The sequence below is a fragment of the Dendrobates tinctorius genome, unplaced genomic scaffold, assembly GCF_039654945.1.
Source record: "Dendrobates tinctorius isolate UK_male_01 unplaced genomic scaffold, ASM3965494v1 ptg000043l, whole genome shotgun sequence".
NCBI lineage: Eukaryota > Metazoa > Chordata > Amphibia > Anura > Dendrobatidae > Dendrobates > Dendrobates tinctorius.
The window spans coordinates 13,206,964-13,234,533 of NW_027361711.1; positions in this window are offsets into that span (position 1 = coordinate 13,206,964).

Genomic DNA, 27,570 nt, shown 5'->3' on the forward strand with positions numbered 1-27,570 from the left:
TGTTATCCGGGGATACGGTACCCCTTCTAACCTTTGTGCAATGACGTGCAATCCATACTGGGCCTAACACCGTCTGAGCCTGCCTCATGCTGTATAGACATATATTTTGAATGCGTACGCTATCCATACATATTATCCGGGGATACGGTACCCTTTCTAACCTTTGTGCAATGACGTGCAATCCATACTGGGCCTAACACCGTCTGAGCCTGCCTCATGCTGTATAGACATATATTTTGAATGTGTACGCTATCCATACATGTTATCCGGGGATACGGTACCCCTTCTAACCTTTGTGCAATGACGTGCAATCCATACTGGGCCTAACACCGTCTGAGCCTGCCTCATGCTGTATAGACATATATTTTGAATGTGTACGCTATCCATACATGTTATCCGGGGATACGGTACCCTTTCTAACCTTTGTGCAATGACGTGCAATCCATACTGGGCCTAACACCGTCTGAGCCTGCCTCATGCTTTATAGACATATATTTTGAATGTGTACGCTATCCATACATGTTATCCGGGGATACGGTACCCTTTCTAACCTTTGTGCAATGACGTGCAATCCATACTGGGCCTAACACCGTCTGAGCCTGCCTCATGCTGTATAGACATATATTTTGAATGTGTACGCTATCCATACATGTTATCCGCGGATACGGTACCCCTTCTAACCTTTGTGCAATGACGTGCAATCCATACTGGGCCTAACACCGTCTGAGCCTGCCTCATGCTGTATAGACATATATTTTGAATGTGTACGCTATCCATACATGTTATCCAGGGATACGGTACCCTTTCTAACCTCTGTGCAATGATGTGCAATCCATACTGGGCCTAACACCGTCTGAGCCTGCCTCATTCTGTATAGACATATATTTTGAATGTGTACGCTATCCATACATGTTATCCGGGGATACGGTACCCTTTCTAACCTTTGTGCAATGACGTGCAATCCATACTGGGCCTAACACCGTCTGAGCCTGCCTCATGCTGTATAGACATCTATTTTGAATGTGTACGCTATCCATACATGTTATCCGGGGATACGGTACCCCTTCTAACCTTTGTGCAATGACGTGCAATCCATACTGGGCCTAACACCGTCTGAGCCTGCCTCATGCTGTATAGACATATATTTTGAATGTGTACGCTATCCATACATGTTATCCAGGGATACGGTACCCTTTCTAACCTTTGTGCAATGACGTGCAATCCATACTGGGCCTAACACCGTCTGAGCCTGCCTCATGCTGTATAGACATATATTTTGAATGTGTACGCTATCCATACATGTTATCCGGGGATACGGTACCCCTTCTAACCTTTGTGCAATGACGTGCAATCCATACTGGGCCTAACACCGTCTGAGCCTGCCTCATGCTGTATAGACATATATTTTGAATGTGTACGCTATCCATACATGTTATCCGGGGATACGGTACCCTTTCTAACCTTTGTGCAATGACGTGCAATCCGTACTGGGCCTAACACCGTCTGAGCCTGCCTCATGCTGTATAGACATATATTTTGAATGTGTACGCTATCCATACATGTTATCCGGGGATACGGTACCCTTTCTAACCTTTGTGCAATGACGTGCAATCCATACTGGGCCTAACACCGTCTGAGCCTGCCTCATGCTGTATACACATCTATTTTGAATGTGTACGCTATCCATACATGTTATCCGGGGATACGGTACCCCTTCTAACCTTTGTTCAATGACGTGCAATCCGTACTGGGCCTAACACCGTCTGAGCCTGCCTCATGCTGTATAGACATATATTTTGAATGTGTACGCTATCCATACATGTTATCCGGGGATACGGTACCCTTTCTAACCTTTGTGCAATGACGTGCAATCCATACTGGGCCTAACACCGTCTGAGCCTGCCTCATGCTGTATAGACATCTATTTTGAATGTGTACACTATCCATACATGTTATCCGGGGATACGGTACCCCTTCTAACCTTTGTGCAATGACGTGCTATCCATACTGGGCCTAACACCGTCTGAGCCTGCCTCATGCTGTATAGACATATATTTTGAATGTGTACGCTATCCATACATGTTATCCAGGGATACGGTACCCTTTCTAACCTTTGTGCAATGACGTGCAATCCATACTGGGCCTAACACCGTCTGAGCCTGCCTCATGCTGTATAGACATATATTTTGAATGTGTACGCTATCCATACATGTTATCCGGGGATACGGTACCCCTTCTAACCTTTGTGCAATGACGTGCAATCCATACTGGGCCTAACACCGTCTGAGCCTGCCTCATTCTGTATAGACATATATTTTGAATGTGTACGCTATCCATACATGTTATCCGGGGATACGGTACCCTTTCTAACCTTTGTGCAATGACGTGCAATCCATACTGGGCCTAACACCGTCTGAGCCTGCCTCATGCTGTATAGACATATATTTTGAATGTGTACGCTATCCATACATGTTATCCGGGGATACGGTACCCCTTCTAACCTTTGTGCAATGACGTGCAATCCATACTGGGCCTAACACCGTATGAGCCTGCCTCATGCTGTATAGACATATATTTTGAATGTGTACGCTATCCATACATGTTATCCGGGGATACGGTACCCTTTCTAACCTTTGTGCAATGACGTGCAATCCATACTGGGCCTAACACCGTCTGAGCCTGCCTCATTCTGTATAGACATATATTTTGAATGTGTACGCTATCCATACATGTTATCCGGGGATACGGTACCCTTTCTAACCTTTGTGCAATGACGTGCAATCCATACTGGGCCTAACACCGTCTGAGCCTGCCTCATGCTGTATAGACATATATTTTGAATGTGTACGCTATCCATACATGTTATCCGGGGATGCGGTACCCTTTCTAACCTTTGTGCAATGACGTGCAATCCATACTGGGCCTAACACCGTCTGAGCCTGCCTCATGCTGTATAGACATCTATTTTGAATGTGTACGCTATCCATACATGTTATCCGGGGATACGGTACCCCTTCTAACCTTTGTGCAATGACGTGCAATCCATACTGGGCCTAACACCGTCTGAGCCTGCCTCATGCTGTATAGACATATATTTTGAATGTGTACGCTATCCATACATGTTATCCAGGGATACGGTACCCTTTCTAACCTTTGTGCAATGACGTGCAATCCATACTGGGCCTAACACCGTCTGAGCCTGCCTCATGCTGTATAGACATATATTTTGAATGTGTACGCTATCCATACATGTTATCCGGGGATACGGTACCCTTTCTAACCTTTGTGCAATGACGTGCAATCCGTACTGGGCCTAACACCGTCTGAGCCTTCCTCATGCTGTATTGACATATATTTTGAATGTGTACGCTACCCATACATGTTATCCGGGGATACGGTACCATTTCTAACCTTTGTGCAATGACGTGCAATCCATACTGGGCCTAACACCGTCTGAGCCTGCCTCATGCTGTATAGACATCTATTTTGAATGTGTACGCTATCCATACATGTTATCCGGGGATACGGTACCCTTTCTAACCTTTGTGCAATGACGTGCAATCCATACTGGGCCTAACACCGTCTGAGCCTGCCTCATGCTGTATAGACACCTATTTTGAATGTGTACGCTATCCATACATGTTATCCGGGGATACGGTACCCTTTCTAACCTTTGTGCAATGACGTGCAATCCGTACTGGGCCTAACACCGTCTGAGCCTGCCTCATGCTGTATAGACATATATTTTGAATGTGTACGCTATCCATACATGTTATCCGTGGATACGGTACCCTTTCTAACATTTGTGCAATGACGTGCAATCCATACTGGGCCTAACACCGTCTGAGCCTGCCTCATGCTGTATAGACATCTATTTTGAATGTGTACGCTATCCATACATGTTATCCGGGGATACGGTACCCCTTCTAACCTTTGTGCAATGACGTGCAATCCATACTGGGCCTAACACCATCTGAGCCTGCCTCATGCTGTATAGACATATATTTTGAATGTGTACGCTATCCATACATGTTATCCAGGGATACGGTACCCTTTCTAACCTTTGTGCAATGACGTGCAATCCATACTGGGCCTAACACCTTCTGAGCCTGCCTCATGCTGTATAGACATATATTATGAATGTGTACGCTATCCATACATGTTATCCGGGGATACGGTACCCCTTCTAACCTTTGTGCAATGACGTGCAATCCATACTGGGCCTAACACCGTCTGAGCCTGCCTCATGCTGTATAGACATATATTTTGAATGCGTACGCTATCCATACATATTATCCGGGGATACGGTACCCTTTCTAACCTTTGTGCAATGACGTGCAATCCATACTGGGCCTAACACCGTCTGAGCCTGCCTCATGCTGTATAGACATATATTTTGAATGTGTACGCTATCCATACATGTTATCCGGGGATACGGTACCCCTTCTAACCTTTGTGCAATGACGTGCAATCCATACTGGGCCTAACACCGTCTGAGCCTGCCTCATGCTGTATAGACATATATTTTGAATGTGTACGCTATCCATACATGTTATCCGGGGATACGGTACCCTTTCTAACCTTTGTGCAATGACGTGCAATCCATACTGGGCCTAACACCGTCTGAGCCTGCCTCATGCTTTATAGACATATATTTTGAATGTGTACGCTATCCATACATGTTATCCGGGGATACGGTACCCTTTCTAACCTTTGTGCAATGACGTGCAATCCATACTGGGCCTAACACCGTCTGAGCCTGCCTCATGCTGTATAGACATATATTTTGAATGTGTACGCTATCCATACATGTTATCCGCGGATACGGTACCCCTTCTAACCTTTGTGCAATGACGTGCAATCCATACTGGGCCTAACACCGTCTGAGCCTGCCTCATGCTGTATAGACATATATTTTGAATGTGTACGCTATCCATACATGTTATCCAGGGATACGGTACCCTTTCTAACCTCTGTGCAATGATGTGCAATCCATACTGGGCCTAACACCGTCTGAGCCTGCCTCATTCTGTATAGACATATATTTTGAATGTGTACGCTATCCATACATGTTATCCGGGGATACGGTACCCTTTCTAACCTTTGTGCAATGACGTGCAATCCATACTGGGCCTAACACCGTCTGAGCCTGCCTCATGCTGTATAGACATCTATTTTGAATGTGTACGCTATCCATACATGTTATCCGGGGATACGGTACCCCTTCTAACCTTTGTGCAATGACGTGCAATCCATACTGGGCCTAACACCGTCTGAGCCTGCCTCATGCTGTATAGACATATATTTTGAATGTGTACGCTATCCATACATGTTATCCAGGGATACGGTACCCTTTCTAACCTTTGTGCAATGACGTGCAATCCATACTGGGCCTAACACCGTCTGAGCCTGCCTCATGCTGTATAGACATATATTTTGAATGTGTACGCTATCCATACATGTTATCCGGGGATACGGTACCCCTTCTAACCTTTGTGCAATGACGTGCAATCCATACTGGGCCTAACACCGTCTGAGCCTGCCTCATGCTGTATAGACATATATTTTGAATGTGTACGCTATCCATACATGTTATCCGGGGATACGGTACCCTTTCTAACCTTTGTGCAATGACGTGCAATCCGTACTGGGCCTAACACCGTCTGAGCCTGCCTCATGCTGTATAGACATATATTTTGAATGTGTACGCTATCCATACATGTTATCCGGGGATACGGTACCCTTTCTAACCTTTGTGCAATGACGTGCAATCCATACTGGGCCTAACACCGTCTGAGCCTGCCTCATGCTGTATACACATCTATTTTGAATGTGTACGCTATCCATACATGTTATCCGGGGATACGGTACCCCTTCTAACCTTTGTGCAATGACGTGCAATCCGTACTGGGCCTAACACCGTCTGAGCCTGCCTCATGCTGTATAGACATATATTTTGAATGTGTACGCTATCCATACATGTTATCCGGGGATACGGTACCCTTTCTAACCTTTGTGCAATGACGTGCAATCCATACTGGGCCTAACACCGTCTGAGCCTGCCTCATGCTGTATAGACATCTATTTTGAATGTGTACACTATCCATACATGTTATCCGGGGATACGGTACCCCTTCTAACCTTTGTGCAATGACGTGCTATCCATACTGGGCCTAACACCGTCTGAGCCTGCCTCATGCTGTATAGACATATATTTTGAATGTGTACGCTATCCATACATGTTATCCAGGGATACGGTACCCTTTCTAACCTTTGTGCAATGACGTGCAATCCATACTGGGCCTAACACCGTCTGAGCCTGCCTCATGCTGTATAGACATATATTTTGAATGTGTACGCTATCCATACATGTTATCCGGGGATACGGTACCCCTTCTAACCTTTGTGCAATGACGTGCAATCCATACTGGGCCTAACACCGTCTGAGCCTGCCTCATTCTGTATAGACATATATTTTGAATGTGTACGCTATCCATACATGTTATCCGGGGATACGGTACCCTTTCTAACCTTTGTGCAATGACGTGCAATCCATACTGGGCCTAACACCGTCTGAGCCTGCCTCATGCTGTATAGACATATATTTTGAATGTGTACGCTATCCATACATGTTATCCGGGGATACGGTACCCCTTCTAACCTTTGTGCAATGACGTGCAATCCATACTGGGCCTAACACCGTATGAGCCTGCCTCATGCTGTATAGACATATATTTTGAATGTGTACGCTATCCATACATGTTATCCGGGGATACGGTACCCTTTCTAACCTTTGTGCAATGACGTGCAATCCATACTGGGCCTAACACCGTCTGAGCCTGCCTCATTCTGTATAGACATATATTTTGAATGTGTACGCTATCCATACATGTTATCCGGGGATACGGTACCCTTTCTAACCTTTGTGCAATGACGTGCAATCCATACTGGGCCTAACACCGTCTGAGCCTGCCTCATGCTGTATAGACATCTATTTTGAATGTGTTCGCTATCCATACATGTTATCCGGGGATACGGTACCCTTTCTAACCTTTGTGCAATGACGTGCAATCCATACTGGGCCTAACACCGTCTGAGCCTGCCTCATGCTGTATAGACATCTATTTTGAATGTGTACGCTATCCATACATGTTATCCGGGGATACGGTACCCCTTCTAACCTTTGTGCAATGACGTGCAATCCATACTGGGCCTAACACCGTCTGAGCCTGCCTCATGCTGTATAGACATATATTTTGAATGTGTACGCTATCCATACATGTTATCCAGGGATACGGTACCCTTTCTAACCTTTGTGCAATGACGTGCAATCCATACTGGGCCTAACACCGTCTGAGCCTGCCTCATGCTGTATAGACATATATTTTGAATGTGTACGCTATCCATACATGTTATCCGGGGATACGGTACCCCTTCTAACCTTTGTGCAATGACGTGCAATCCATACTGGGCCTAACACCGTATGAGCCTGCCTCATGCTGTATAGACATATATTTTGAATGTGTACGCTATCCATACATGTTATCCGGGGATACGGTACCCTTTCTAACCTTTGTGCAATGACGTGCAATCCATACTGGGCCTAACACCGTCTGAGCCTGCCTCATGCTGTATAGACATATATTTTGAATGTGTACGCTATCCATACATGTTATCCGGGGATACGGTACCCCTTCTAACCTTTGTGCAATGACGTGCAATCCGTACTGGGCCTAACACCGTCTGAGCCTGCCTCATGCTGTATAGACATATATTTTGAATGTGTACGCTATCCAAACATGTTATCCGGGGATACGGTACCCTTTCTAACCTTTGTGCAATGACGTGCAATCCATACTGGGCCTAACACCGTCTGAGCCTGCCTCATGCTGTATAGACATATATTTTGAATGTGTACGCTATCCATACATGTTATCCGGGGATACGGTACCCTTTCTAACCTTTGTGCAATGACGTGCAATCCATACTGGGCCTAACACCGTCTGAGCCTGCCTCATGCTGTATAGACATATATTTTGAATGTGTACGCTATCCATACATGTTATCCAGGGATACGGTACCCCTTCTAACCTTTGTGCAATGACGTGCAATCTATACTGGGCCTAACACCGTCTGAGCCTGCCTCATGCTGTATAGACATATATTTTGAATGTGTACGCTATCCATACATGTTATCCGGGGATACGGTACCCTTTCTAACCTTTGTGCAATGACGTGCAATCCATACTGGGCCTAACACCGTCTGAGCCTGCCTCATGCTGTATAGACATATATTTTGAATGTGTACGCTATCCATACATGTTATCCGGGGATACGGTACCCTTTCTAACCTTTGTGCAATCACGTGCAATCCATACTGGGAGTGAGAACGGCTGGCGAGCTGTTAAGCAAGCTACAGCACCTGTCCAGACAAGTACAGGGATTCCCTAGCGAGGAGACTTATTTGATTGTTTTCAATGTTGGGACAGCAATTTTTGGGGAGCACTATACTCTGGAGAATGATAGATGGGGCCCACCATACACTGGAACATTCCAAAGGTGGACATCAGACACTGGAGCAGCATTTACAGGGCCCATTATACACTAGAGCAGTAGAAATGGGGCCCATTATGTTTGGAGCATTATTTGGGCCCATAAGACAGTGGAGCTTCATCCATGGGGACCAACATATACTGTAGCATTATGTGGAGCTCATCATATACTGTTTCAAACATTATATGGGACCAATGATTTTGTATGGAGAAATAGATGGGCCTCGTCATGACATGTAAAAAGTGAGGTATTTTTCATTGTACTATACCGCTATTTCTCTGCCGTATCGGAGCATGATGAGTTGTGGTATGTTTTAAAGGGGCACTCTTTCGCCCAGGGCACATGAAAACCTGCAGCCAGCCCTCCCCCCCACAAATTTAGCCAAATAACCCCCATTTTTCAGTGCGTAACTTGTATTATGAAGTTAATTAAGGTTGACAAGCTTAAGTAAGAAGAATTGATGCTTTTGGCATTCAAATGGGCACTGTAGGTGTGTTTCCTGTCCTCCTCTCACTGCCGAATTTTATTCCCCATTGACTTTCATTGGGTTTCGTGTTTCGGGACGACCCCGACTTTTCCCTATAATTGGACGATCTTGCTCGACCCGACTTTTGGAAAAGTCGGGTTTCACGAAACGAAACGCGACCCTAAAAAACCAAAAGTCGCTCAACTCTAGTTTTCATATAATATTTTTTATCGGATAAAATTCTCAATGCTTCACCACAATAATCCTCATAGTCCTGGATGACTATACCTCCTCCCTTGTCTGCTGAACGAATAACAATGTCGGTGCGGGATTTTAGCATATTAAGTGCTAATTTATCATTTTTTGATAAATTATTTTTATAATTGTTTTTCTTGTTACGGAACAAGTCCTTAAATTCCTCCTGTACCATATCATTAAAAACGTTTAAGTGATGCCGCTTGAGAGTCAATTTCCTAATAAAAATTTGTAAATCTAAAAACAGATTAAAATCATTTGTTCTAAATGTGGGACAAAAGGCAAGCCCTTTGGACAAGACATGGATTTCATCAGGTGTAAGGTTATATGAGGAGAGATTAAAAATATTGTTGCCATCTTCTATGCCAGAGTTATTTCTGTTTTTTATATAATTTTCCCTTTCTTTTTTTCTCCCCCCTCTGCCTCCTCTATAGACCCTTTTCTTTTTCCATTTTTTGGTGAGAAAAAATGGTTTATATGTGCAGGTTTTAGTGCTCGTGGTAAAAAAGGAACAGTTGTATTATCAGTGTTGGAATTATCAATTAAAATCGTGTTCATTTTGGATGTGTCTAATACAGGAAGGTCTAAAAGTGATTCTTGTGTTCCTTCTGGAAATTCCATCAGTGCTGGGGAAGAGATTTCAATGGGGATGGGTGTGATTAATTGATTAGTGTTGAGGACAGGATTAATTGTGTCCATAAGGTTTTTTTCTTTATCAAAATCATTGATTTTATCATTATTGAGACGTGTCATTTGTTCTTTAATATTCTCTAAGTGTTTCATGGCTTCGATTAGTGGTGCAGTCATCTTGGTGGTTTTTATTATGGGGGGTTTAGAGAAAATATTTTCTTTTTTTTGGGGTAGCTGTATTGTTTTTGTTTTTTCTATTAGTATTGTATCAGATGTGTTTGGCATAGATTTATTGGTTTGATCTGTTGTCTGTGAGATATCATTATTTCTGAAATTTATTCTACCATTCTCTTTTTCTTGAGGTGGTTGTACTGATTTAGTTTTTTCCATTGGTGTTGTATCAGATATTTTCGATACAGATTTATTGGTTTGATCAATTTTTCTTCTATAATCTTCCCTATCTCTTTGTAATTTTTTTGATTTTTTAAGAACAGTTTCGTGTTCAACTTGCATAACGTGTGTAATTATATTGGAATTGATTTTTTTATATTCAGGATGTTTATGATAAGGGATCAACTCTTTAGACAGTTCTAAAATTTTAGAAACTGCTGTTTCGGCTAGTTTGGATCTCTTTTTGTACAAAAGTAAAATCATTTTGTTCATACAGTTATTAAGATTATTGTCCCATTGTTTAGTAAAGTCCAAGTCCTTATCAAAGGGTGAATCAAAGACCAACCTTAGTCCACGTGGACAGATATTCTCCTCCAGATAAATAGATAGGAACCGGGTGTCCAAACTATAGTGCATTTCTTCTTTCAACGCTTCTTTAAAATTCGTAAAAATCCTACGGAAAGTCTTGGTTTCTTCTTCGCTGAAATTGCTGGAAGTGTCATCATTGGTTACTTCAAATCTGGTATTCCCGATGGTTTGTAGTATAAGACGTTCTCTTGATGATATTCTGTTTTGGAAGTATTCCATACTGGCACAAGGTACCGGACCCTCTGCTGCTAACGGTTTCAAACCAGTTGCCAGTATGGAATACTTCCAAAACAGAATATCATCAAGAGAACGCCTTATACTACAAACCATCGGGAATACCAGATTTGAAGTAACCAATGATGACACTTCCAGCAATTTCAGCGAAGAAGAAACCAAGACTTTCCGTAGGATTTTTACGAATTTTAAAGAAGCTTTGAAAGAAGAAATGCACTATAGTTTGGACACCCGGTTCCTATCTATTTATCTGGAGGAGAATATCTGTCCACGTGGACTAAGGTTGGTCTTTGATTCACCCTTTGATAAGGATTTGGACTTTACTAAAGAATGGGACAATAATCTTAATAACTGTATGCACAAAATGATTTTACTTTTGTACAAAAAGAGATCCAAACTAGCCGAAACAGCAGTTTCTAAAATTTTAGAACTGTCTAAAGAGTTGATCCCTTATCATAAACATCCTGAATATAAAAAAAATCAATTCCAATATAATTACACACGTTATGCAAGTTGAACACGAAACTGTTCTTAAAAAATCAAAAAAATTACAAAGAGATAGGGAAGATTATAGAAGAAAAATTGATCAAACCAATAAATCTGTATCGAAAATATCTGATACAACACCAATGGAAAAAACTAAATCAGTACAACCACCTCAAGAAAAAGAGAATGGTAGAATAAATTTCAGAAATAATGATATCTCACAGACAACAGATCAAACCAATAAATCTATGCCAAACACATCTGATACAATACTAATAGAAAAAACAAAAACAATACAGCTACCCCAAAAAAAAAGAAAATATTTTCTCTAAACCTCCCATAATAAAAACCACCAAGATGACTGCACCACTAATCGAAGCCATGAAACACTTAGAGAATATTAAAGAACAAATGACACGTCTCAATAATGATAAAATCAATGATTTTGATAAAGAAAAAAACCTTATGGACACAATTAATCCTGTCCTCAACACTAATCAATTAATCACACCCATCCCCATTGAAATCTCTTCCCCAGCACTGATGGAATTTCCAGAAGGAACACAAGAATCACTTTTAGACCTTCCTGTATTAGACACATCCAAAATGAACACGATTTTAATTGATAATTCCAACACTGATAATACAACTGTTCCTTTTTTACCACGAGCACTAAAACCTGCACATATAAACCATTTTTTCTCACCAAAAAAGGGAAAAAGAAAAGGGTCTATAGAGGAAGCAGAGGGGGGAGAAAAAAAGAAAGGGAAAATTATATAAAAAACAGAAATAACTCTGGCATAGAAGATGGCAACAATATTTTTAATCTCTCCTCATATAACCTTACACCTGATGAAATCCATGTCTTGTCCAAAGGGCTTGCCTTTTGTCCCACATTTAGAACAAATGATTTTAATCTGTTTTTAGATTTACAAATTTTTATTAGGAAATTGACTCTCAAGCGGCATTTTGCACTGCAGAATATTGGCCAAATAAAAACCTGTGAGAAAAGTACAGAGGATCCAATTGATACAGACACCTTGGGATTTCATTTGGAAGTACCTAAGAAGTCCAAATTCTATCCAATTGAAAGTAAAGGACATCACTTAAACGTTTTTAATGATATGGTACAGGAGGAATTTAAGGACTTGTTCCGTAACAAGAAAAACAATTATAAAAATAATTTATCAAAAATGATAAATTAGCACTTAATACGCTAAAATCCCGCACCGACATTGTTATACGTTCAGCAGACAAGGGAGGAGGTATAGTCATCCAGGACTATGAGGATTATTGTGGTGAAGCATTGAGAATTTTATCCGATAAAAAATATTATATGAAAACCACATTTGAAGCACTTACAAAAATACAGATAAATTATGATAAACTCATTCTGGAAGGAAATAATCATCATATTTTTGACAAAAATGAATATAAATTTTTAACTATATCCAACCATCGTACACCTTTTTTTATCACCTCCCTAAAATCCATAAAAGTATGGATAATCCTCCAGGCCGACCTATTATATCTAGTATTGGCTCCATTACAAGTAATTTGTCACAATACATTGACAGAATCATGGTGACTCATATACCCCTATTAAATAGTTATATTAGAGATTCCACACATCTTATTCAAATACTTCAAACTATCAGATGGAAACCGCAATATGTGTTTTTAACTATGGATGTCTCTTCCTTATATTCCAATATTTCTCATAACCTTGGATTGGCATGTTTTAATAAGGTTTTAGTGAAAGATAGGAGATTGTCATCTATGCAAAAAAAGTTTTTATTGAAAGGGATGGAATTTATTTTAAAAAATAATTATTTTACTTTTGAAGGGAGCCTGTATCATCAGCGGCTTGGGACTGCAATGGGGTCCCAGGTCGCACCTACATATGCAAATATTTTTATGGGGGTATTCGAAGATTTTTATATTTTTAAATCCAAATTTTATAATAACATTATCACCTACAAAAGATTCATAGACGATTTGTTTTTTGTGTGGGATAACTCCAGGAATGATATCTATGAATTCATTAGAGATATGAATAACAATTCCTGGGGTTTGTCTTTTTCTTCATTATATAATTCTTCCACCATTAATTTTTTAGATATTACGATATTTATTCAGAATAATAATATCCTAACGAAAACCTTTTTCAAACACGTTGATAAAAATAGCTATATACCCTTCAGCAGTGGTCATTTTAATAAATGGCTAAAAAATATACCCGCAAACCAATATAAAAGAATCAGAAAAAATTGTACTGATATGAAGGACTTCGAAAATCAGGCTGAAATATTGAGAAAAAGGTTTAAAGCTAAAAAATATCCTGAGGGATTGGTTAAAGATGCCTATAATACCAGTAAAAACCTCTCTCAGGATATATTAATTCATGGAACCAAGAGAATCACAACCGATAATAAGAAATTTACAGGTAATTTTATCACACAATTTTGCGCTGAGAACATTAAAATTAGAGAAATTCTAACACGCAATTGGCATGTTCTTTTAAATGATCCAATTTTATGTAATATTGTTCCCGGAAATCCCGGTATCACTTTTCGTAGAGCACCCACTATTAAAAATATAATTGCTCCAAGTCGTCTCAGAATGAAACCATCCTCCCATCCCTCAAATTCAGTAATAGGGATATATAAATGTGGTAAAAGTAATTGCTTATATTGCGGTATCATCTCCCATAAAGAAAAAACTTTTCAATCCACTTTCACTAAAGAATGTTTTCCCATCAAAAGTTTTTTAAATTGTACTACAGGATTCGTGATATATGTTATAGAATGTGACTGCAAAAAACAATACGTGGGAAGAACAATTCAGCCCTTACACCGAAGGGTTAATTCCCATAGACATAACATTAAAATAGGTTTTATGCAACACGGTTTATCCAGGCATTTTGCTCTGAAACATGGTAAAAACTATAATGGGTTAAAAATTAGCCCTATCAAACACATACCCAGTGATCACCCTGACAGAATGGGACAATTAAACCGTAAGGAGATTTGTTGGATTTATAGATTAAACACGCTGAAGCCTAACGGTCTAAACGAAATCACAGAAGTCTTCCTTTAATTTTCCTTTTTTAAAATATTTTTGTCTTTTAATAATTTCCTGGAGTACATTTGGAGTGAATTCTGTATGTATTTGTCTCTTTTTTCCATTGGAGCGCTCTCACTAATCTATTGATTAGATTTTAATAATTTCCCTTTCCATTTTTAAGCAATTTTTTAATGTTTTAGGTGTTCTCTCATTTTGGATGAGAACTTGCTTCCGTGGTGTATGTCTGGACTCATTTTTGTAGGTCCGCTTCTTTTACCATGCACCAATCGATCATTTTGACATCCCGCCTCAGAATTATATCACTAAGTCCATATAGAAAAAAATCCTTTTCAAACAATTATCAATCCAACGCAATTTTATTATACACAATTTTTATACAATTTTCATACACATTTTAATACAATTTTAATTAAAGAAATTTTAATTACATCTTTTAACATATTTTAATACTCTTTCCCGTTTTCTTCCTTTTTGGAACGAAATCCGCTCTGTTCGAGTGGTATAGACTCTGGACTACGATATGTATATAATTTTTTCAATGGGTTCGATCCATCTCCCATATTAAACCTTTTTTTAGTATGTAGTTTTTCTTTCTTTTTTATTATTTTTTCTTTTTTCTTTTTCAACATATTATCTGTGAAGAGAAATTAAGAAATGTTACTGTTAAATAATAAGAACATTTATAAACTGTTTTTACGTTCCATTAACCCTTGAAATCTGACATCTGTCCTCTCATCCCATGTGGTTTTTTGGCGCCGAAATTCAAATAATGAATGTATTTAACCCCTTCACCCCCAAGGGTGGTTTGCACGTTCATGACCGGGCCAATTTTTACAATTCTGACCACTGTCCCTTTATGAGGTTATAACTCTGGAACGCTTCAACGGATCTAGGCGATTCTGAGATTGTTTTCTCGTGACATATTGTACTTCACTTTAGTGGTAAAAAATTTTCGCTATAACTTGCATTTATTTATGAAAAAAACAGAAATATGGCAAAAATTTTGAAAATTTTGCAATTTTCAAACTTTGAATTTGTATGCCCTTAAAACAGAGAAATATGTGACACAAAATAGTTACTAAATAACATTTCCCACATGTCTACTTTACATCAGCACAATTTGGGAAACAACATTTTTTTTTGTTAGGAAGTTATAAGGGTTAAAATTTGACAAGCGATTTCTAATTTTTACAACAAAACTTACAAAACCATTTTTTTTAGGGACCACCTCACATTTGAAGTCACTTTGAGGGGTCTATATGGCAGAAAATACCCAAAAGTGACACCATTCTAAAAACTGCACCCCTGAAGCTACTCAAAACTACATTCAAGAAGATTATTAACCCTTCAGGTGCTTCACAGGAGCAGAAGCAACGTGGAAGGAAAAAATGAACATTTAACTTTTTAGTCACAAAAATAAGATTTTAGCAACAATTTTTTTATTTTCCCAAGGGTAACAGGAGAAATTGGACCCCAACGGTTGTTGTCAAATTTGTCCTGAGTATGCTGATACCCAATATATGGGGGGGAACCACTGTTTGGGCACAAGGCAGGGCTCAGAAGGGAAGGAGCCCCGTTTGACTTTTTCAACCTAAAATTGGCTGGAATTGAGATCGGACGCCATGTCGCGTTTGACGAGTGTCTGATGTGCCTAAACAGTGGAAACCCCCCACAAGTGACCCCATTTTGGAAACTAGACCCCCTAAGGAACTTATCTAGATGTGTGGTGACCACTTTGAACCCCCAAGGGCTTCACAGAAGCTTATAACACCCAGGCGTGAAAATAAAAAATCATATTTTTTCCACAAACATGATCATTTAGTCCCCAATATTTTGTTTTCCCAAGGGTAACAGGAGAAATTGGACCCCAAAGGTTGTTGTCAAATTTGTCCTGAGTACGCTGATACCCAATATGTGGGGGGGAACCACTGTTTAGGCACATGGCAGGGCTCAGAAGGGAAGGAGCCCCGTTTGACTTTTTCAACCTAAAATTGGCTGGAATTGAGATCGGACGCCATGTCACGTTTGACGAGCGTCTGATGTGCCTAAACAGTGGAAACCCCCCACAAGTGACCCCATTTTGGAAACTAGACCCCCTAAGGAACTTATCTAGATGTGTGGTGACCACTTTGAACCCCCAAGGGCTTCACAGAAGTTTATAACACCCGGGCGTGAAAATAAAAAATCTTATTTTTTCCACAAACATGATCATTTAGTCCCCAATATTTTGTTTTCCCAAGGGTAACAGGAGAAATTGGACCCCAAAGGTTGTTGTCAAATTTATCCTGAGTACGCTGATACCCAATATGTGGGGGGGAACCACTGTTTAGGCACATGGCAGGGCTCAGAAGGGAAGGAGCCCCGTTTGACTTTTTCAACCTAAAATTGGCTGGAATTGAGATCGGACGCCATGTCACGTTTGACGAGCGTCTGATGTGCCTAAACAGTGGAAACCCCCCACAAGTGACCCCATTTTGGAAACTAGACCCCCTAAGGAACTTATCTAGATGTGTGGTGACCACTTTGAACCCCCAAGGGCTTCACAGAAGTTTATAACACCCGGGCGTGAAAATAAAAAATCATATTTTTTCCACAAACATGATCATTTAGTCCCCAATATTTTGTTTTCCCAAGGGTAACAGGAGAAATTGGACCCCAAAGGTTCTTGTCAAATTTGTCCTGAGTATGCTGATACCCAATATGTGGGGGGGAACCACTGTTTAGGCACATGGCAGGGCTCACAAGGGAAGGAGCCCCGTTTGACTTTTTCAACCTAAAATTGGCTGGAATTGAGATCGGACGCCATGTCACGTTTGACGAGCGTCTGATGTGCCTAAACAGTGGAAACCCCCCACAAGTGACCCCATTTTGGAAACTAGACCACCTAAGGAACTTATCTAGATGTGTGGTGAGCACTTTGAACCCCCAAGGGCTTCACAGAAGTTTATAACACCCGGGCGTGAAAATAAAAAATCATATTTTTTCCACAAACATGATCATTTAGTCCCCAATATTTTGTTTTCCCAAGGGTAACAGGAGAAATTGGACCCCAAAGGTTTTTGTCAAATTTGTCCTGAGTACGCTGATACCCAATATGTGGGGGGGAACCACTGTTTAGGCACATGGCAGGGCTCAGAAGGGAAGGAGCCCCGTTTGACTTTTTCAACCTAAAATTGGCTGGAATTGAGATTGGACGCCATGTCACGTTTGACGAGCGTCTGATGTGCCTAAACAGTGGAAACCCCCCACAAGTGACCCCATTTTGGAAACTAGACCCCCTAAGGAACTTATCTAGATGTGTGGTGACCACTTTGAACCCCCAAGGGCTTCACAGAAGTTTATAACACCCGGGCGTGAAAATAAAAAATCATATTTTTTCCACAAACATGATCATTTAGTCCCCAATATTTTGTTTTCCCAAGGGTAACAGGAGAAATTGGACCCCAAAGGTTGTTGTCAAATTTGTCCTGAGTACGCTGATACCCAATATGTGGGGGGGAACCACTGTTTAGGCACATGGCAGGGCTCAGAAGGGAAGGAGCCCCGTTTGACTTTTTCAACCTAAAATTGGCTGGAATTGAGATTGGACGCCATGTCACGTTTGACGAGCGTCTGATGTGCCTAAACAGTGGAAACCCCCCACAAGTGACCCCATTTTGGAAACTAGACCCCCTAAGGAACTTATCTAGATGTGTGGTGACCACTTTGAACCCCCAAGGGCTTCACAGAAGTTTATAACACCCGGGCGTGAAAATAAAAAATCATATTTTTTCCACAAACATGATCATTTAGTCCCCAATATTTTGTTTTCCCAAGGGTAACAGGAGAAATTGGACCCCAAAGGTTGTTGTCAAATTTGTCCTGAGTACGCTGATACCCAATATGTGGGGGGGAACCACTGTTTAGGCACATGGCAGGGCTCAGAAGGGAAGGAGCCCCGTTTGACTTTTTCAACCTAAAATTGGCTGGAATTGAGATCGGACGCCATGTCACGTTTGACGAGCGTCTGATGTGCCTAAACAGTGGAAACCCCCCACAAGTGACCCCATTTTGGAAACTAGACCCCCTAAGGAACTTATCTAGATGTGTGGTGACCACTTTGAACCCCCAAGGGCTTCACAGAAGTTTATAACACCCGGGCGTGAAAATATAAAATCCTGTTTTGTTCCCACATAAATGATCATTTAGTCCCCAATTTTTAATTTTCCCAAGAGTAACAGGAGAAATTGGACCCCAAAAGTTGTTGTTCAATTTGTCCTGAGTACCCTGATACCCCACATGTGGGAGAAAACTACTGTTTGGGCACACGTCAGGGCTCGAAAGGGAAGTAATGACGTTTTGGAAAGCAGACTTTGATGGAATGGTCTGCGGGCGTCATGTTCCATTTGCAGAGCCCTTGATGTTCCTAAACAGTAGAAACCCCCAATAAGTGACCCCATTTTGGAAACTAGACCCCCTAAGGAACTTATCTAGATGTGTGGTGAGCACTTTGAACCCCCAAGTGTTTCACTAAAGATTATAATGCCCAGGCGTGAAAATATAAAATCCTGTTTTGTTCCCACATAAATGATCATTTAGTCCCCAATTTTTAATTTTCCCAAGAGTAACAGGAGAAATTGGACCCCAAAAGTTGTTGTCCAATTTGTCCTGAGTACCCTGATACCCCACATGTGGGAGAAAACTACTGTTTGGGCACACGTCAGGGCTCGAAAGGGAAGTAATGACGTTTTGGAAAGCAGACTTTGATGGAATGATCTGCGGGCGTCATGTTCCATTTGCAGAGCCCTTGATGTTCCTAAACAGTAGAAACCCCCAATAAGTGACCCCATTTTGGAAACTAGACCCCCTAAGGAACTTATCTAGATGTGTGGTGAGCACTTTGAACCCCCAAGTGTTTCACTAAAGATTATAATGCCCAGGCGTGAAAATATAAAATCCTGTTTTGTTCCCACATAAATGATCATTTAGTCCCCAATTTTTAATTTTCCCAAGAGTAACAGGAGAAATTGGACCCCAAAAGTTGTTGTCCAATTTGTCCTGAGTACCCTGATACCCCACATGTGGGAGAAAACTACTGTTTGGGCACACGTCAGGGCTCGAAAGGGAAGTAATGACGTTTTGGAAAGCAGACTTTGATGGAATGATCTGCGGGCGTCATGTTCCATTTGCAGAGCCCTTGATGTTCCTAATCAGTAGAAACCCCCAATAAGTGACCCCATTTTGGAAACTAGACCCCCTAAGGAACTTATCTAGATGTGTGGTGAGCACTTTGAACCCCCAAGTGTTTCACTAAAGATTATAATGCCCAGGCGTGAAAATATAAAATCCTGTTTTGTTCCCACATAAATGATCATTTAGTCCCCAATTTTTAATTTTCCCAAGAGTAACAGGAGAAATTGGACCCCAAAAGTTGTTGTCCAATTTGTCCTGAGTACCCTGATACCCCACATGTGGGAGAAAACTACTGTTTGGGCACACGTCAGGGCTCGAAAGGGAAGTAATGACGTTTTGGAAAGCAGACTTTGATGGAATGGTCTGCGGGCGTCATGTTCCATTTGCAGAGCCCTTGATGTTCCTAAACAGTAGAAACCCCCCATAAGTGACCCCATTTTGGAAACTAGACCCCCTAAGGAACTTATCTAGATGTGTGGTGAGCACTTTGAACCCCCAAGTGTTTCACTAAAGATTATAATGCCCAGGCGTGAAAATATAAAATCCTGTTTTGTTCCCACATAAATGATCATTTAGTCCCCAATTTTTAATTTTCCCAAGAGTAACAGGAGAAATTGGACCCCAAAAGTCGTTGTCCAATTTGTCCTGGGTACTCTGGTACCCCACATGTGGGAAAAAACTGTTTAGGCACACGTTGGGGCTCGAAAGGGAAGTAGTGTTGTTTTGGAATGCAGACTTTGATGGTCTGCTGGCGTCATGTTCCATTTGCAGAGTCCCTGATGTGCCTAAACAGGAAAAAAACCCACATATGACATCATTTTGGATACTAGACCCCCAATGAACAAATCTAGATGTGCCCCCAACTAATCTAATGTAAATTAGTAGTGCATGGAGGTGTGGTACAATTTGAAGCAATCCTTCATGCACAGGCCAGGTTTTTCGGGGCAGGTGTCGCACTGGTAAGTGGTGTCCCTGCGTATTCCTTTTTTGTAACACACTCGACACCTTTTTTGCGGCTTACCTTTTCTTGGGGTTGGCGGGACCACCCCCGGAAAATGCTGACCTGGGACAATACGAGCACCTTCAGTTCCTGAAGTACTGGGGCCCGCTCCTTCCTGAGCGCCAAACATCATGGCCTTAACCACTACCTCCTGGAAATGAAGGTACGCCGTATCGCTGGGGCATGCACATTGTGACAGCAGGAATGCGTTGAGCATTGCCATTTGGACGATGTGCACGGCCAGCTTTTTGTACCACACCTTGGCCTTCCTCAATGCATTGTACGGTTGGAGGAGTTGATCGGAGAGATCAACTCCCCCCATTTTTTTGTTGTACCCCACTACACATGTCGGTTTGAGGACCTGTGTAGAGGTACCCCGTACAGTGCAGAGGGTACTGCCATCACCGTGTATGGTGGTCAAGAGATGGACATCTCTCTTGTCCTTGTACTTGACCACCAGCAGGTGGTCGCTACATTGGGCTCTGCTCTCACCTTTTCGGAGCATCTGCCCAAGTAGCGTCTTCGGGAGGCCTCTCTGATTTTTGCGGACAGTACCGCAGGCTGCGGTACGTCGCTCAGAGAGGGATTTGTAGAGTGGGATGCTGGTATAAAAGTTATCAGTGTAGAGGTGATAACCTTTATCCAGCAGTGGGTGCACCAAATCCCACACAATTTTCCCACTCACTCCCAGGAAAGGAGGACACTCAGGGGGTTCAATCCGGGTGTCCTTCCCTTCGTAAACTCTAAACTTGTGGGTGTACCCTGAGGTACTCTCACACAACTTATAGAGTTTGATTCCGTACCTGGCCCTCTTACTGGGCAGGTATTGACGGAATCGCAGCCTTCCCTTGAAGTGAACCAAGGACTCATCCACGCAGATGTCCCTTTGGGGCACGTACACTTCAGCAAACTTTTTGTTGAAGTGTTCGATGACCGGCCGAACTTTGAACAGACGGTCAAAGTTGGGGTCATCTTGTGCGGGACACGCTGCATTATCAGTATAATGCAGAAACTTGTGGATGGCCTCAAAACGCGTCCGGGCCATGACCATTCGGAACACTGGAGTGTTGTATAAAATATCAACACTCCAATATTGCCGAATTTCCGGCTTCTTCAGTATCCCCATATGGAGGACCAGGCCCCAAAACTGCGTCATTTCAACTGCGTCTACAGGAGACCAGTTTGAAAATGTTGAACGCGGGTTTTGCTCCAAAAATTGACGAGCGTACAAATTAGTTTGCTCCACCATGAGGTTAACAAAATCCTCAGAGAAAAAGACTTTGAAAAAGTCAATTTCTGTGAGGCCGGTGGTGTCAAACTTGATTCCTGATTCTGCCACAAAATCAGGAATCAGTGGCTCGTAATTTTCGGGGGGCGAGGTCCATACGGGGAGCACTGGGTCAGCTGCGGGCATGGTGGGCGCTGCCTCATCTTCTGTCCTGGAGCGTCTGCGTGGCGGTTCCGCAGGACCCGAGGAGGAAGATGAGGAGGGAGAAGAGGAAGAAGAAGAGGATGAAGAATCCGAAAAATAAAGAAAAGTCGGATCGTCATCCAAATCGCTATCAGTTTCGGAGGCAAGTAAAGCATATGCCTCCTCCACTGAATAGCGCTGTTGGGATGAATTTGATGACATTTTTGTGTAAATATGGTGCTTGGGTGTACACTTTATTGAAAACTGTATGTGTACGTGAGGGGGGGGGAGTGATTGGTGTAAACTTTCTGTAAAGAAAAAGCTGTGGAAAAAAGTATAAAACAGCAGGCCCTAGCTGATAAGTGTCACTTATCAAAACTAGGCTGCTTGATGTGCGCACGGGGTGGCGCAAGGGGGGGTGGAAAAAAAAAAAAAAGGAAAACGGCAAACTCTGATAAGTGAACTGTGTCACTTATCCAAGTTTCGCAGCTGCGGGATGTGTGTACGGAGGGGCTAAGGAAAAAAAAGCGAGCTCAAGTGTTGATCGGTGAACTGCGTCACCAATCAACGCTCGGCGGCTGCGCACGGAGGTGGCGCAAAAGTGGGATGGAGGGGGGTAAAAATAGGGGGAAGGGGGATGGGGGGATTGGGGTGGATGAAGAGAGATTGGGCAGGGATCAACAGTTAGGGTTGTAGTTAGGTGGCACAAAGAGGGGTGAAAAAAATGAAAAGCGGCAGGCACAAGCTTGGATAAGTGACGAGTGTCACTTATCCAACTTTTGCGGCTGCGGGATGTGTGTACGGAAGTGGCGCAAAGGGGGCTAAGGAAAAAAAAACGAGCTCAAGTGTTGATCGGTGAACCTCGTCACCAATCAACGCTCGGCAGCTGCGCACGGAGGTGGCGCAAAAGTGGGGTGGAGGGGGGTAAAAATAGGGGGAAGGGGGATGGGGGGATTGGGGTGGATGAAGATAGATTGGGCAGGGATCAACAGTTAGGGTTGTAGTTAGGTGGCACAAAGGGGGGTGAAAAAAATGAAAAACGGCAGGCACAAGCTTGGATAAGTGACGTGTGTCACTTATCCAACTTTTGCGGCTGCGGAATGGGTGAACGGAAGTGGCGCAAAGGGGGCTAAGGAAAAAAAAGTGAGCGCGAGTGTTGATCGGTGAACTGCGTCACCGATCAACGCTCGCCGGCTGCGCACGGAGGTGACGCAAAAGTGGGGTGGAGGGGGGTAAAAGGGGGGTAAGAGGGGGGGTGGAGGGGGGATGGGGGGATGAAGATAGATTGGGGGGGTGAAGATAGATTGGGCAGGGGATCAGGGATCAATTAACACTTACAATTGTAGTTTTCTTTCTTCTTCTTCTTCTTTCTTCTGCAGGGATTGTGATGCTACAAGCTGTGGCACCACAATACCCAGCACAGGAGCTCTTGCTGCGTCCAACCTCTCTGCAGGAATCCTCAGCTAGAGTGAGGACCCCTGCAGACAGGTCAGACAGGTCAGAGGCAGGTCAGGGGGCAGGTCACAGAGCGGTCACATCGCTGCTGTGACCTGTCATTGGTGGGATCGAATGATTACATCGATCCCACCAATCCCTGATCTGCCTGGTGACCATGGCAACTGCCTAGAATCGGAGCTCACAGCTCCGATTACTAGGCAGGTCATGCCCAGGTCACCAGCAGGGCACAGAGCGGTCACATGGTGACCGCAGCTGTGCCCTGTGGTTGGCGCGATCGCCGATCTAATCGATCGCGCCAGCCAACTCCTGCAGGCCCTACTGGGCCTGCATCAGGCTCCAGCATGATCGGTGCTAATATAGCACCGATCCTGGCCGGTACTGGCAGGGCACAGCGGCGATATAGCGCCGCTGTGCACTGCGATTGGCGCGATCGATCAGATCGGCGATCGCGCCAATCCGGGTGCTTTTTGCCGGTGCCTGGCGTTGCCAGGCACCGGCTCTAGGATCGAGTACATCGGTACTCGATCCCCGCCTAGGACATCATTGTTTCAGCCAAGCTGATTGGCTGAAACAATGAGAAACGCTGCGATTGGCTGTTCAGAATTGAACAGCCAATCACAGCGCTCTGGATGCCGGGGGGGCGGGATCGCAGCCCGGGATGCCGACGCCATCTTTTCTAAGGTGAGATGGCGTCGGAATTTTAATGCGATCACCGCGACTTTAGTCGCGGTATCGCATTAAAGGGCCCGACGTACTATCCCGTCCCCGGTCATACGGGCCCGGGTACCGTGGACGGGATAGTACGTCGGATGGCAGGAAGGGGTTAACCAGAGAAGGTTGTATCTATCCACTATATGTCATCCCCTGAAGAAGAAGTGGCTTTTCACTTTGAAACGCGTTGGGAATAAAGAGTTAAAAAGATTCTCATGTGGTGACTTTATCCTAGTCTCAGCAGCGCACATTAAGCCTAAATATTTATCCAAAAGGAACTGTAGGCACTCCTTTGACATGATCTAAAAAATTAAGTAAAATAAGAAAAAAAGTAAAATACACACACATATCTATATACTGTATAGTGGAAGGTCGGCTCACTCAGCTGCTCCTCGAGGTAGACACAGACCCAAGTTTCATTTGGTTAAAGTTTCTGGGTGGTTTATTACTTCGTAAACCAAAACCCCAAACTGGTAACAGAAAACTGCCTTTCAGGCTCAAAAGAAAGTAAACAATTAATACACAGTACTGCCCAGCACTTCTGGATGACTCATATAGCAGCTTTCACAGGAGCGTCAGTATGGAGGCTTCCTTACTCTACACAACACAGACGGAAAAAAAATGGCTGGACATTTATCTCCCTCTAGCCACACCCTGGAGGTGGAGATATGGTGGGTAGGCATCCAGCCCATCTCTGACTACCCATCATAAAAGCCATGCCCATACAGGAACTGGAATGCTCTCAGCACATATCATGCTGAAGAAAACACTTATGGCTTTCACATCACGTAGGATAGCAACCTTTGTGACACATATCTCCCATCATGTACAGCAAAAGTTACCCTGCCACAATATATACAGTTGAAACAAGTAGTTTACATACACTATATTAAAATACATATATGCATGTTTTCTCAATATCTGATATGAAATTGTAATAAATCTGTCCCGTTTTAGGTCAAGTAGGATTAGCACAATTATTAATATTTGCCAAATGCCTGAATATTGAGAGAGAATGTTTTAAGACATTTTTATTACTTACTGCAAAGTCAAAAGTTTACATACATTTCATTAGTATTTGGAACCATTGCCCTTAAACTAAATGACTTGGGGCAAACATTTGGGATATCCTTCCAAAAGTTTCTCACAATAGTTGTTCGGGATTTGGGCCCATTTCTCCTGACAAAACTGGTGTAACTGATCAGGTTTGTAGGTCACCTTGCTCGCACCTGCCTTTTCAGTTTTGCCCATACATTTTCAATAGGATTGAGATCACGGTTTTTGATAGCCACTCCAAAACAATTAATTTGTTATCCATAAGCCACTTTGTTACCATTTAGGCAGTATGCTTATGGTCATTGTCCATATGCAAGACTCATTTCCACCTAAGCTGATGTCTTGAGATGTTGCTTCAGTATTTCCACGTAATCTTCTTTTCTCATGATGCCATCTATTTTGTGAAGTGCAGCAGTCCCTCCAGCAGCAAAACAACCCCACAACATTATGTTGCCACCACCGTGTTTAAAAGTTGGGATGGTGTTCTTAGGCTTCCAAGCTTCTCCCTTTTTCCTCCAAAAGTAACAATGGTCATTCAGTTTTAGTTTTATGAGACCACAGAACATGTCTCCAAAAATTAAGATCTTTGTTCCTGTGTGCATTTGTGTATAATTGTTTGTACAGATGAACGAGGCACCTTCATGTACCATGAAATTGCACCCAAGGATGAGTGTACATAATGTATGTAAATTTCTGGTTTCAACGTTGGATGTGGTGGTCTTTACATGGGATTCTAGTGTTCTGTCATTGCACTTGTTTTGCAGACTCAGGTTAGCAGAGCTGAGCTGCCTTACCTCTTCATTTAACTGCATGTAACACTCCTGACAACATGTTTTCGAATTTCAAAGCACTAAATTTTGTATTTATTTTCAGAAAACGAGAAATGGTCAAAATAACAAAAAAAATGCAGTGCTTTCATACCTTAAATAATGCTAAGAAAACAAGTTCACAATCATTTAGAAAAACAATACTAATGTTTTAACTCAGGAAGAGTTCAGAAATCAATATTTTGTGGAATAGCTATGATTTTTAATCACAGCTTTCATGCGTCTTGACATGCTTTCTACCACTCTTTCACACTACTTTTGGGTGACCTTATGCCACTCCTGGTACAAAAATTTAAGCAGTTCTTCTTTGTTTGATGGCTTATGACTATCCATCTTCCTCTTGATTACATTCCAGAGGTTTTCAATGGGCTTCAGGTCTGGAGATTAGGGTGCCATGACAGGGATTTGATGTGGTGGTCTTTCATCCACACATTGATTGACCTAGCTGTGTGGCATGTCGCATTGTCCTGCTGGAAATAAAGGCCTCAGAATTGGGGAACATTGCCTGAGCAGAAGGAATCAACTGTTTTTCCAGGATAACCTTGTATGCAGCTTGATTCATACATCCTTTGCAAAGATTAACCTGCCCAATTCCAGCTTTGCTTTAGCATCCCCAGATCTTTACCGATCCTCCACCAAATTTCACAGGGGGTGCAAGACACTGTGACTTGTACAGCTCTCCAGGTCTCCGTCTAACCATTAGATGACCAGGTGTTGGGCAAAACTGAAAATTAGACTCATCAGAGAAGATTACCTTACTTCACTCCTCTATGGTCCAATCCTTATGGTCTTTGGAAAACTTCAGCCTGTCTATCCTTTGCTTATCATTGATGAACGTCTTTTTTCTAGCTTTACATGACTTAAGCCCTGCCTCTAGGAGCTTGTTACGAACTGTTCTTGCCGTGCACTTCACCCCAGCTGCCATTTGCCATTCCTTTCATATGTCACTTGATGTCATCCTGCGGTTGCTGAGTGACATTCAAATAAGATGACTGTCATCCCGGTCAGTGGGGAGTCGTGTTCACCCTCTGCCAGTCGGTAGCTTTAGTGTCCCCAATGTCTGCTACTTGCCCTTGTTGTAATGGACTGCCGTCTTAGAAAATGTAAAGAATGGAGGCAATATGACGCTCACTCTATCCCTCTGCTAGTAAAGCCAGAATTGAGCCTTTCTTTTCCTCACTCTAGACTTTTCTTTTCAATTCCTTTGGCACTGTTAAGCTATTTTTTCATTCCTATTACTTTTGAGATATTACTAGCACTTGTTTTGCCACCCAGCTTGTCCTATTGCAAGAGGATTGTGAACACCACAGCAGGGTTTTTTATACTTTCCATCATTAATTAAGATTTTGTTCAGGTGATGACCTAATCAGAAGCACATTAAGACATTATGTAGATTGAAGTGTACTCTGGTTGGAATTCAACTGACACTGGAATGGAATGGCTGTCCGACATGTAGAGAAGCTGA